At 44.8% G+C, this 12,580-nt stretch overlaps 1 long non-coding RNA gene and 1 pseudogene across 1 annotated transcript in view; one reads left to right on the top strand and one right to left on the bottom strand.

Annotated features, from left to right (window-relative positions):
• LOC132022730 (uncharacterized) overlaps positions 1 to 6,107 on the bottom strand; it is a 42,840-nt gene extending 36,733 nt beyond the window's left edge. Inside the window, exon 1 of the long non-coding RNA XR_009405683.1 lies at positions 6,003 to 6,107. This is a non-coding gene — a long non-coding RNA (uncharacterized LOC132022730). The remainder of the gene's footprint in view (positions 1 to 6,002) is intronic.
• LOC132022900 (U6 spliceosomal RNA) lies at positions 441 to 541 on the top strand (annotated as a pseudogene).
• Positions 6,108 to 12,580: the final 6,473 nt, after the last annotated feature.

Below are 12,580 nucleotides of genomic sequence, written 5' to 3'. Positions count from 1 at the left end.
AAAAAAAAAGATTTTGGGGGCACCTGGGTGGCTCAGTGGGTTAAAACCTCTGCCTTCGGCTGAGGTCATGATCTCAGGGTCCTGGGATTGAGCCCCACATCCAGCTCTCTGCTCAGCAGGGAGTCTGCTTTCCTTCCTCTCTCTTTGCCTGCCTCTCTGCCCGCTTGTGATCTCTGCTGTCAAATAAATAAATAAATAAAATCTTTTTAAAAAACTACTAAAAGCTTTTATTTATTAATTTGAAAGAGAGAGAAAGACAGCAAGAGAGGGAACACAAGCAAGGGGAGTGGGAGAGGGAGCAGCAGGCTTCCCGCAGAGCAGGGAGCCTGATGCGGGGCTCAATCCCAGGACTCTAGGATCATGACCTGAGCCGAAGGCAGATGGTTAATGACTGAGCCACCCAGGTGCCCTGGTATCCAATAAAAATCTGAATGACTGGCTCGCTTTGACAGCACATAGACTAAGACTGAAATAATATGGAGAAGATTAGCATGGCCCCTACAAGGTTGACAAGCAAATTCATGAAGTGCTTCATACATTTGTATGTTAACTAATGTACAAATTAAAATTAATTAATTAGAATTAAAATTAAAACAAAAAAAGAGAATAAACTAGTTGACTAAAAAAATGTTTTGAATGAATGAACAAATGATCTACTAATAGTGGTGGGAATGAAGAGGAAGAGGGCCCAGGTGTGACTCTGTCATCCAAGCTGAAGAGACAACTGTGTGGGGGAAGCTGTTGGCCCTAACAGGGTCCCTGGTTCTCAGCCCAAGTGTGATTAGGAGCCTCAGAAAAGCCTTTCTCCACCCTCCTCCTCCTGGCTTGCCTAGTCTTCCCAACTGGTCACAGTCCCCAAGGGTTCATTTGATTCAAACATCCTTGGGAAGGTTTGAAAGCATTCTTTGTTTCTACATGTTCTCATTTTTTCCCAAGCATCAAGCACGGACAGATACCATTCAGAAAACACCCGGGCTCACGTACATAGGCACACACCATCTAACACACACGCTTGGCCATATCCCACATTCTCATGGATCTTCATGGCTCCATCTGCCCCCATCCATTACTAATTGTGTGCAGCTGGGAACACACACTCACCCTCAGTCATTCTCACTCCCCTGTCTCACACACTCACACACTCCCATAGTCCTGCAGGTGCCCCGGTGCATGGGGAGGCCTGCACTCAAGGTCCTACCTAGGTAAGTCTTCATACTGACACACATACACACTCATTCAGCTCCTCTGGGCATGTGGGTCCATGCACATACATCCATCCTTGAACATACCTCCAGGCTTCCTCATACACATATAAACAGGCAATGGCCTGGGTGGTGACCCCCACTCGTCAGATCTTGGCATGATGACAGTGATAGTGACTGAACATTGGCCATGTGCCAGGTACCTGGCCTTTGGACCTTTGGGACCTTGACTCATATAATCCTCAGAGAAATCACACGAAACAGGTGTTATTTTTAGTCTCATTTTATAGATGAGAAAATGAAACTCAGAGCCATAAAGAGTACTGCTTGGATTCTAACCCAGGCATCTGACTCCAGAGCTCCCCACTTCCTTATTGGGTGTGGTAGAGCATATTTTTAAAAAATGACCACATCAATAGCTCCCATCCCTCATGCTCTTCTAGAAACTTGTCACTCTCCAATGGAACAGTAGAATCTATGGCCCCTTCTCTTGAACTTGAGTGGGTCTCTGGGACTGCTTCAAATAACAGTATGGTAGAAGTGATGCCAATATCAATTCCAAGGCTAGATCCTGAGAGATGATACCAAAAAATGGCCAAGACATGGAAACACCTGACTGTCCATTGATGGATGAATGGATAAAGAAAAAATATGCCACTTTCCCCCACACAATGGAACATTGTCCAGTCATAAAAAGAAGGAAACCTATGGCACCTGGGTGGCTCATTCAGTTAGGTGTCTGACTCTTGGTTTCAGCTCAGGTCATGATCTCAGGGTTGTGAGCTGAAGCCCTGCATCAGGCTCTGTGCTGGGCAGGGAGCCTGCTTGGGATTCTCTCTCTTCCTCTCCCTCTGTCTCTCTCCCCACTCATGGGCTCTTTCTCTCTATCTTTCTAAAATAAGTAAATCTTTGGAAAAAAAAGAAAAGAAGGAAATCCTGCCATTTGGGACAACATGGACCGAGTTGAGGGCATTGTAAGTGAAGTAAGTCAGACAAAGAAAGGCAAATACTGCAGGTCTTATTTATACGTGGAATCTCAAAAAGCCAAATTCATAGAAACAGAGAATAGAATGGTGGTTGCCAGGGGCTGGGAGTGGGGAAAATGGGGAGATGTTGGTCAGAAGGCATAAACTTCCAGTTAGAAGATGAATAAGTTGTGGAATGTATTATAAGATGGTGATTATAGGGGTGTCTGGGGGGCTCTGTTGTTAAGTGTCTGCCTTAAGTTCAGGTCATGATCCCAGGGTCCTGGGACTGAGCCCTGCATCGGGCTCCCTGCTCAATGGGAAGCCTGTTTCTCCCTCCCCCAATCCTCCTGCTTGTGTTCCCTCTCCTGCTGTGTCTCTCTCTGTCAAATAAATAAAAAGAATTTTTAAAAAAGATGGTGACTATAGCTAGCAATACTATATGGTATACTTGAAAGTTGCTAAGAGAGTAGATCTTTTTTTTTTTAATATTTTATTTATTTATTTGACAGAGAGAGATCACAAGCAGATGGAGAGGCAGGCAGAGAGGGAGATAGAGGGAAGTAGGCTCCCTGCTGAGCAGAGAGCCTGCGGGACTTGATCCCAGGATCCTGAGATCATGACCTGAGCCTAAGGCAGCGGCTTAATCCACTGAGCCACCCAGGCGCCCCTAAGAGAGTAGATCTTAAAGGTTCTCATCACCACCATTAACCACCACAAGAAAAAAAATTACTGATAATTATGTGAGGTGAATGATAGCTATACAGTTACCTAACTTTATTGTATTCAGATTTTCACAATACATATGATTGTCAAATCATCACATTGTACACTTTATTTTTTTTTTAAGATTTTATTTATTTATTTGACGGGGAGAGAGTGCGCATAAGTAGGGGAAGCGGCAGGCAGAGGGAGAGGGAGGAGGAAGAGGGAGAAGCTTAAGGCAAATGCTTAAGCAACTGAGCCACCCAGGTACCCCTGTATACTTTACACAATGTTGTATGTCAATTACACCTCCATAAAGCTAGAAAAAAAATTTTTTTTTAAAGAACAGTTAAAAAAGGGTGCTTGGGTGGCTCAGTCAGCTGGGTGTCTGCCTTTGGTTCAGGTCATGATCTTGGGATCCTGAGATGAGCCCCATGATGTGCTCCCTGCTCAGTGGGAAGTTTCATTGGGATGATCCTGGGCTGGTGAGAAAAGTAAGTCAGGGATCACTCTGTTTCTCATTTCCCCTCTGCCCCTGCCCCACTGCTTGTCCTCTCTCTTTCAAATAAATGGGTAAAATCTTTAAAAAAACAACACAAAAAGAAACAGTTAAAAAAAAATAAAAGGTGACATCAATCCTTCCCGGTTCTCTCTTGGGACACTCCCCCAGGGAGCCCAGCTACCATGCTAGGAGGAAGCCCAGGCCACACAGGGAGCCCACGTGCAGGTTTCCTCCTGACAGCCTCACCGAGGTCCCAGCTGACAGCCCGCACCCACTGGCAGCCATGTGTGTGAGGAAGCCTTTAAGATGACACCAGGCCAGCCACTACCTAACCACAACTGCGAAAGAAACAAAGACCAAGAACGGCCCAGCTGAGCTCCATTAACCCCCAAACCAAAAGGCAGTAGTAATGATTACTGTTGTTACATGCCACTAAGCATGGGGGTGGGGGATTCTGTACAGCAGTAGATAACTGGCAGAGACTGACCAACATTTAGCTTCAGACCACCATGGGGCAGGGGTGCCAAGCTCTCTGTCCTCCCTCTGGAGCCTTCTCTTCCACCCCCAGAAGCCAGGATCTCAGAGCACAGTCCTTATCATCTGATCCTCACATCACATGACCGCTGCTGCGTCAAACTCCCTATCTGGCTGGGAGCTTTAAAGCCCCAGGCTATTATCCCCTGCTGACTCCAGGATGCTTCCCGCAAGACCTTGTCCCTGTTTACTCTTCTGTCAAATGCATAATAGTTCCAGCTCTGTCCACCTCAAAGGGAGGCTACAAGGATCCAAAGCCCAGAGAAGCTTGAGTTTCAGAGGTTATTATTATTTTTTATAAAGATTTTATTAAGTAATCTGCACACCCAGTTTGGGGCTTGAACTCACAACTCCGAGATCAAGAATCGCGCACTCTATTGACTGTGCCAGCCAGGCACTCCTAAGGGGTTATTTTTAATGCTTGTATTTTCGGATCCCGGGGGGCAACTGGAAGATAGGTACATTATAAGCAACACAGGAAGTCTTGCAATGCGGGGACATCTAGCGTGGGGGCAAACAACTCAGTGGCCACTGTGCCAATGACACTGGCAACCAGTGATCATTGGGATGATCCTGGATCGTTGAGGAAAGTGAGCCAGACACCAGACTGTCAGAACAACTGAAGTGGACCAGGGGCGGGAATGGATGTTGGCCTGGAGAACTTAAATACCATCTAAAGAGGGCAGTTAACACCCAGCTTGCCCACCCATGGCTATAGGACAACATACGCTCACTTGCCAGACCTGATCATTTTTCAAGAGAACCTAGAAATATGGATTTCCATGGGAACTCTCCCAATTTAAAAAAAATTGGCAACTAATTCAGACTTTATACTTTGGGGGTGGAAGGTGGTTATAACGCACTTTACAAAGCTGTTTGCCAAAACCAAAATAACACAGTGTGGTTTCTAAGGGCACACTACTGGAAAGTTCTTCTTGGGCGGGAGGCACCAGAATACTTAGATGAATTTTGAAGGGCGTGAGGAGGGGGACACTATATTGTTGCACCTGTCAGGGCCCCCTTCGGTGGCAGAGGAGAGAGAGGAAGGATGTCTATGTGTGGGAAGCAGAAGTAATCACAGCCAAAGCAGCAGAAACCTGGCGCCGTGAGTCTGCACCTTGGGGCTGGGTAGAACTTGGTTCAGATCCTGGCTCTGCAGCTTTACCAGCTGGCTTTTCCTGACCCTCAGTTTTCTTATCTATAAAATGCAGTTAATAATGATTGTTATCCCATAGGATTGTTGAGGGGGTTAAACAGGATCATTGACATGGAGGGTTTGAAAGAGTTCATGATGTCAACTGCTATTTCCCCCACTCTTTTACTCTGTCATGACTTTGCTAACATTTCCATGCTGGAGCAGGTCTCTTTCTGCCTTTTCTGTCTGGCTCTTTCTAGACCCAGGTGGGCACAGCTGCCTCTGAGAAACCTCCACAGCCCCCAGGCTGGTGCATCATTGCTTCCCTCCCCTCTGGACCCTTTGCTCAAATGTGCCTGAACATCGATGGTCTATGTGGTGGTTCTTGGTGAGTCTTTGGACCCTGAGCTAGGAAGTTTCTGAAGGGCAGGAGCCAGGCCTGAGTCATCCATGTTCCCCAGTAGTCTGCCCTTGGGTGGGGGTCCAGCAGTATTTCTGGAATAAAGGGAAGGGAAGAGGAAGGGAGGGGTGTCACAGGCAGCTCCCTGATCACTGACTGAACCTTGGGCCCCAGGGCTCTGGCAGCTAAAACAGGTCAAGGGCCCATCCTGTCTAACACTTAACTGTGTGTAAATGTGTGTCTGAATATATGTGAGTATGTGACAGTGTGTGAATGTGTGTGCCTGTGAATGAGTGAGAATATGTGTGTGGGGGGGCGTGTATCTGTGTGTGATGGTGGGAAAAACGTTTTTATGTGAAAGAATACGGGTGTGAGGGTTTATATGGTTGCATTTATGTGTAAACACACACGGTCACTAAGATGGAGCTCCACGGGAAAGGGTCTTTGTGTTGTTCCTCTTTCTGTCTTCACCTCTAGTATCTGGCACGCCCAGAATGTAGAGGGGGGAGGGGTAAATCAGGAAGAGCATCATGGGAAAACAGAATAGCACAGTGCTTACCAGCAGGGGTCCAAGAGTCAGATGTCATCAGTGCTTCTAACTTTGGGCCAGGTGACCACTATAAGCCTCAGTTTTTTCATCTGTAATATAGGTACGATTGCAGCATCTAACCTGTAGGGTGGGGCGTAGGAAGTAGTTAGCAAATGTCAGCCAGTATCATTATACTGAATGTCACTATTGACCCCCACAGTGGATACTTCCAAAGGCTAAAACCCCTCCAAACATGTCAACAGACTACAAACTATATCCGTCAAAATTCTCTGAGCCTTAGTTTCTCCTACAATGCCCTGTATTTTGCCTCCTAGGGCAGCTGGGAGGTTTATGAGATCACCGGACTGAGGGAGGCAGAAGCCAAAGCTAGGAACAGGGTGCCCTCTCCTGGAAGTATGGGGTAAAGGTTGGCTCCCTCAGACTAGTCGCGGATCTCATAGGAGGCAGATGCTGTCAGGACTGCCCGCAAAGGGGCAGCTGGGAGGAGGGGGTTTCTACATCTGGGGAGCTTAGGCTGCCTCTCCCCGCCCCCTTTCGTCTGCTGGACTCCTCCTTCCTCAGATCGCGCTTTAGGAGGCGGACTGAGCCAGGCCGCCGTCACAAGTTCTCAGAGCAAGCCGTATTCATTTTGCATTCTTCTGTGTGATTATTTAGACAATGTCTATCTCTTCAGGAGGGAAGGACTCATCTGAGAAATGACAGGGAGTGGCAGCATCCCAGACCACTGGATTCCTAGGATCCCTGGATTAGGTTCTCAGTAAATGCTGGAATAAAAGGATCGTGGAAGCCCAGACTCTAGTATGTTAGAGTCAAGAAAACATTTAAAAAAATTTTTTTTTGTTTAGTCAAGAAAAAATATTTAGGTATTTTCTAGTCAAGAAAATGTTAAAAAAATTTTTTTTAATTTAAGTTCAATTTAACTAACGTATACTATATTATTAATTTCAGAGGTGGAATCCAGTGAGTCATGAGTAGTATATATCACGCAGGGCTCATTACTTCAAGAGCTCTCCTTAATGACCATTAGCTGGTTACCTCATCCCCCCACCCGCCTCCGTTCCAGCAACCCTCAGTTTGCTTCCCATAGTTTCTTATGGTTTGCCTCCCTCTCTGTTTTCATCTTACTTCATTTTTCCTTCCCTTCCCCTATGTTTATCTGTTTTGTTTCTTAAATTCCACACAGGAGTGAAATCATATGGTTTTTATCCTCCCCTGACTTATTTTGCTTATAATACCCTCTAGTTCCATCCATGTCATTGCAAATGGCAAGATTGCATTTTTTTTTTTTTAAGATTTTATTTATTTGACGGAGAGAAACACAGTGAAAGAAGGAACACAAGCAGGGGGAGTGGGAGACGGAGAAGCAGGCCTCCCGCTGAGCAGGGAGCCAATGTGGGTTCCATCCCAGGATCCTGGGATCATGACCTGAGTAGAGGGCAGATGCTTAATGACTGAGCCACTCCGGTGCCCCAAGAATGCATTCGTTTTAATGGCTAGATGTTTTCTTGGATCAAGAAATGTTTTCTTGGGGCGCCTGGGTGGCTCAGTGGGTTATGCCTCTGCCTTCAGCTCAGGTCATGATCCCAGGGTCCTGGGATCAAGCCTCACATCAGGCTCTCTACTCAGCAGGGAGCCTGCTTCCCCCCCCCCCCCCCCCCCCTCTGTGCTGCTCCGCCTCCTTGTGATCTCTCTCTCTGTGTCAAAGAAATAAATAAAATCTTAAAAAGAAAAAGAAAAAGAATAAGAAATGTTTTCTTACTCAGCTGTCAAGAAAACGTTTCTTGACCCAAGAAAACATCCAGCCCCCCTCAGGGGAAGGCTCCCACTTCAACACTTCAACCGGGGATATTCGAGACCTGGATTTGCAGAGTTCCTGGTCCACCCTGCCCCCCAACCAAGGATAGTCAGGTCTGTGGGCTGAAGCCAAGAGACACAAGCTGGGTTCTGGGGCCTACATCTGAGAGCGTTAATTCATTCCACAAATACTGGGTGCCTTCTGTGTGTCAGACACTGAGCTGGACATTGGGTACACAGTGGTGGGCAAAACCAGATACATTCGTGACCCCTCTAGAAGCAGTGGGACAGTCAGACATACGATCGGATGATTTTGACATAATGATACCTAGTAGCATACACCCCCATTTGAGTCTGAGGGCTTCTCCAAGGGGAGAAGCGTGTCTGCAGGTGGGGACAGCCAGCTCCTGGGACTCTCATAGGCCCCCTCACCACCTCCAATGCAGCAGTCTAGGACGAGAAGATTGAGGGGGCCTGGGGGAGTCCTATTCCAAACTCTCCAAGAAACCCCCCACTGCTGTACCCAATGCCCAGCAGGGACATCAAGGCCCACCCAAGGGACAAGTACAAATCTGAGAGGGCTTGGAAGGAGGTTGTAGAAGGAGTTGGGAAGGAGTTGGGAAGGTGGGGAGACACCCCGATAGGCGTGGAGCAGTGACAGAGGCATTATTCCAGAGCTGCAGTATTCCATCTCATCCTCATCGACAGGCATCCTCAGGTTCTGGACCCCAATCCCCCATCTGGCAGCCTCCCAATTAATTCACAATCTAAGTGCTGGTCCTGGGAGCTTGGGCAAACCAGAGGGCCCTCTGGCCAATGGGAGGGCTCCTTCTGTCTCCACCCCTCTCCACTTTCCAAGCTGGAGGCCTAAGTGACTGCAAAAGCAAACACCCAAAGGGTAGGTTCAAAGGGCAGACAATGTGGCTGGCCACAGGGACTGGCCTGTCTCTGCCTATTATTTAGGGTGGCCCCGCAGCCTCTGCAGAGGCCTAGGCTGGTGCCTGGGGGGGTGGGGGGAGAAGGCCCATCTGACAGTATTTTGTCCACGGTGGCCTTAAGCAGAGTGCACCTGTGTGGGCGACCCTCTAGGAAGCACTTGTGCATTCAGCCTGATTTTTTTTTTTTTTTTTTTTTACATATATAGGCAAATACTTGTTTGTGTTTTTTTCCCTCTTAGACAAATAATGACATACCAGACACACTGTCCTGCACTATGCTTTCTTTTTCATCACTTAACATTTTATCTTGATGATGGAACATTATGTAGCAATAGATAAATTCCTTCCTTTTTAAGAAGTGGTGGCACTTCAGTAATCCACCATTTGGACGGGACCTTTATTTATTTAGCAAGTCTACAGAAGGACATTTCGACTGTTTGCAATCTTTTGCTCTTAGTGTCATTTTGCTCGCATGTCTTTGGGATAAATTCCTAAGAAGCGAACTGTTTGGTCAAAGGGCATGTGAGTTTGTGATCTTGTTCCTGGAATGTTCCCCTTTAAAGCTGGGCCAGGGGCCCTTGGGCAGCTCAGTCACTGGGTGGCTGCCTTTGGCTTGGGTCATGATCCCAGGGTCCTGGGATCCAACCCTGCATTGGGCTCCCTGCTCAGCAGGAAGCCTGCTTCTCCCTCTCCCACTCCCCCTGCTTCTGTTCACTATCTCTCTGTCTCTCTCTGTCAAATAAATAAATAAAATCTTAAAAAAAAAAAAAAGTTGGGCCAATGTATGATGTATGAGAGGCCTGCTTCCCCACTGCCTCACCAACAGATAACCAGCAGTTATCACACTTTTAAATTTTTATCAGTCTGATACTAAATGTAAAAAGAAAATTGATCATCCCCGTTCCCCAGCCATAAACAATACCAGGAGCCTAGTGTCCACCCCCAGGTGCCACTAAGAAAGAATCCCCCCTCTCCTTGATTTTTTTTTTAATATATATTTTTTCCCACTATGGAATGATGAAAGGCTCAATCCACCAGGATGACAAAGCAATCCCAAGTGTATATGCACAACAAAACAGAGGTCCAAAATTTGCAAAAACAAAACCAGTAGAACTGAAAGAAGAGGCAGACAAATCCATAATTACAGTTGGAATATTTTAAGATACCTCTCAACAACTGATAGAACAAGTGGACAGAAAATCAGCAAGGACACAGAAGACCTCAACAATATCACCAACCACGGTATCTACTTGACACACTCAGAATAGTGCATGTAACCACAGAACACACACTGGCTTCCAGGGCCCAAAAGACACATACCACGATTGACCACGTCCTTGCTCACAAAATAAAATAAATCTTAAGACATTTAAAGTAACTGAAAGCCTACAGAATGTGTTCTCTGATCACAATGGAGTCAAACTTAGAAATCAATAATAGAAGGATAATGCGAAGATTTCCAAACACTTACAAAGTAAATAACAGATGTTGAAATAGTCCTCATGTCAAAGAGGAAGTCGCTAGGGAAATTATGAAAAAAACGCAGAATTGAATGTAAATAAAAACATAACATATTAAAACTTGTGCTAAAGCAGCGCTAAGAGGGAAATTCATAGGACTAAATGCATGTATTGGAAAAGTAGAAATGTCTCAAGTCAATCATCAAAGCTCCTGCCTCAAGAATATAAAAAAAGCAGAGTAAAATAAACCAAAGCAAGCAGAAAGAAGGAAATAGGTGTGCCTGGGTTACTCAGTTGTTAAGCACCTGCCTTCCACTCAGGTCATGATCTCAGGGTCCTGGGATCAAGTCCTGTATCAGAGTCCCTGCTCAGTGGGGAGCCTGGTCCTCCCTCTACCTTTGCTGCTCCCCCTGCTTGTGCTTTCTCTCTCTCTCTCTCTCAAATGAATAAATAAGATCTTTTTTTAAAAAAGAAAGACAATAATAAAGACCAGAAGTGAGTTGAAAATAGAAAAGTAGAGAAATTCAATGAAAGCAACAGCCAGTTCTTTGAAAAGATTGATAAAATTGACAAAACTCTAGGAAGACAGACAAAGAAAAAAGAGAGAAAAGACACAGATTACCAGTATCAGGAATGAAACAGGGATATCACTATAGACCACACAGACATTAAGAGCGTAATAAGGAAATACTGCAAATAATTCTACACATACAAATTCATCCTCAACAAGATGGCTCACTCTCCCCCCACAAAAACACAAACTAACTACCATGTTCATTAAATGTGAAATAGGTAATTTGAATAGTCCTAGATTATTAAGAAAATTAAATTCATAATTTAAAAACTCTCAGGAAAGACATTTTCAGACCCATTTCATTGGAGAATTCTATCAAAGTTTTAAGAAAGAATTAACAGCAATTCCATCCAATCTCTTCCAGAAAATAGAAGACAAGGGAATATTTTCTAATCCTTTTTTTTTTTCCTTAGAGAGAGAGAGAACATGAGTGCACAAGCAGAGGGAAGGGCAGAAAGAGAGGGAGAGAGAGAATCCCAAGTAGGTTCCCTGCCTAGCATGGAGACCAACATGGGGCTCAATCTCATGACCCTGAGATCAAGACCTGAGCTAAAACCAAGAATGGGATGCTTAAGTGACTGGACCACTCAGGCGACCCCTCAATTCATTTTATGAAGCTGTATTATCTTGATACCAAAACCAGACGAAGTCAGTACAAAGAAAGAAAACTACAGCTCCATATCCTTCACTAATACAAATGCAAAATTCTCCTTTTTCCCCCCAAATCTTAACAAAATATTAACAAATATAATCCAACAATAATTATAAAGGATTATATGCCATGTAATTCTTTCAAGTGGAGCTTATTCCAAGGGTGCAAATCTGGTTTAATATTTTTAAACCAATCAACATAACCTACCATGTTAACAATCTAAAGAAGAAAAAACTCATGACATCAATTAATATCAGTAAAAGCACAAGACAGAACTCATCATCTGTTCATGATTTAAAAAAACATCAACAACAGGAAATAGGAGTAGAGGGGAACTTTCTCAACTTGATAGAGAACATCTATTAAAAAAAAATCTATGGCTAACTTACTTAATGGGGAAAGACTGAACTGAATGCTCTCTATCTAAACTCAGGAGCAAAGCAAGAATGTCTGTTCTTATCATTCTTATTCAACAGTGCTGGAAGTTCTAGTCAGTACAATGATGCAAGAAAAGGAAATAAAAAGCATACAGATCAGAAAGAAATAATAAAACTGTCCCTATGTGCAGGTGACAGGATTGACTACACAGAAAATCCAAAGAACCTACAAAACAAAATCAAACACAAAATGTCTATGACTTGTGAGTTCAGCAAGGGTATCTTTTATCTATAAAACACAAAAGAAACATACCATTTCGATTGTACATTACCACATTGCTATACATTAATAATGAACACATGACCACCAAAATGTAAAACGTTGTATCATTCAGGAGGTGGAGGAAGAGAGAAATAGAAGAAAAAGAAGAAAGAAATGCTTAGGTGTATATCTAAACCACAGGACTTGTATGCTGAAAACGGCAAGATACTAATAAAGGAAATCAAAGAAGACCCAAATGGGGGAAACATAACTGTGTCTGTGGATTGTAAGAATCAACATAGGAAAGATGTCAGTTCTCCTTGAATCCATACACAGTTTGATGCCATTCCTACCAACATCCTTGAAAGAAATCCTTTAGACAGGGGCGCCTGGGTGGCTCAGTGGGTTAAGCCACTGCCTTTGGCTCAGGTCATGATCTCAGGGTCCTGGGATTGAGTCCTGCATCGGGCTCTCTGCTCAGCAGGGTGCCTGCTTCCCTCTCTCTCTCTCTGCCTGCCTCTCCATCTACT

This window comes from Mustela nigripes, chromosome 7 (genome assembly GCF_022355385.1).
Source record: "Mustela nigripes isolate SB6536 chromosome 7, MUSNIG.SB6536, whole genome shotgun sequence".
NCBI lineage: Eukaryota > Metazoa > Chordata > Mammalia > Carnivora > Mustelidae > Mustela > Mustela nigripes.
This window is presented reverse-complemented; position numbering and strand designations above follow the sequence as displayed.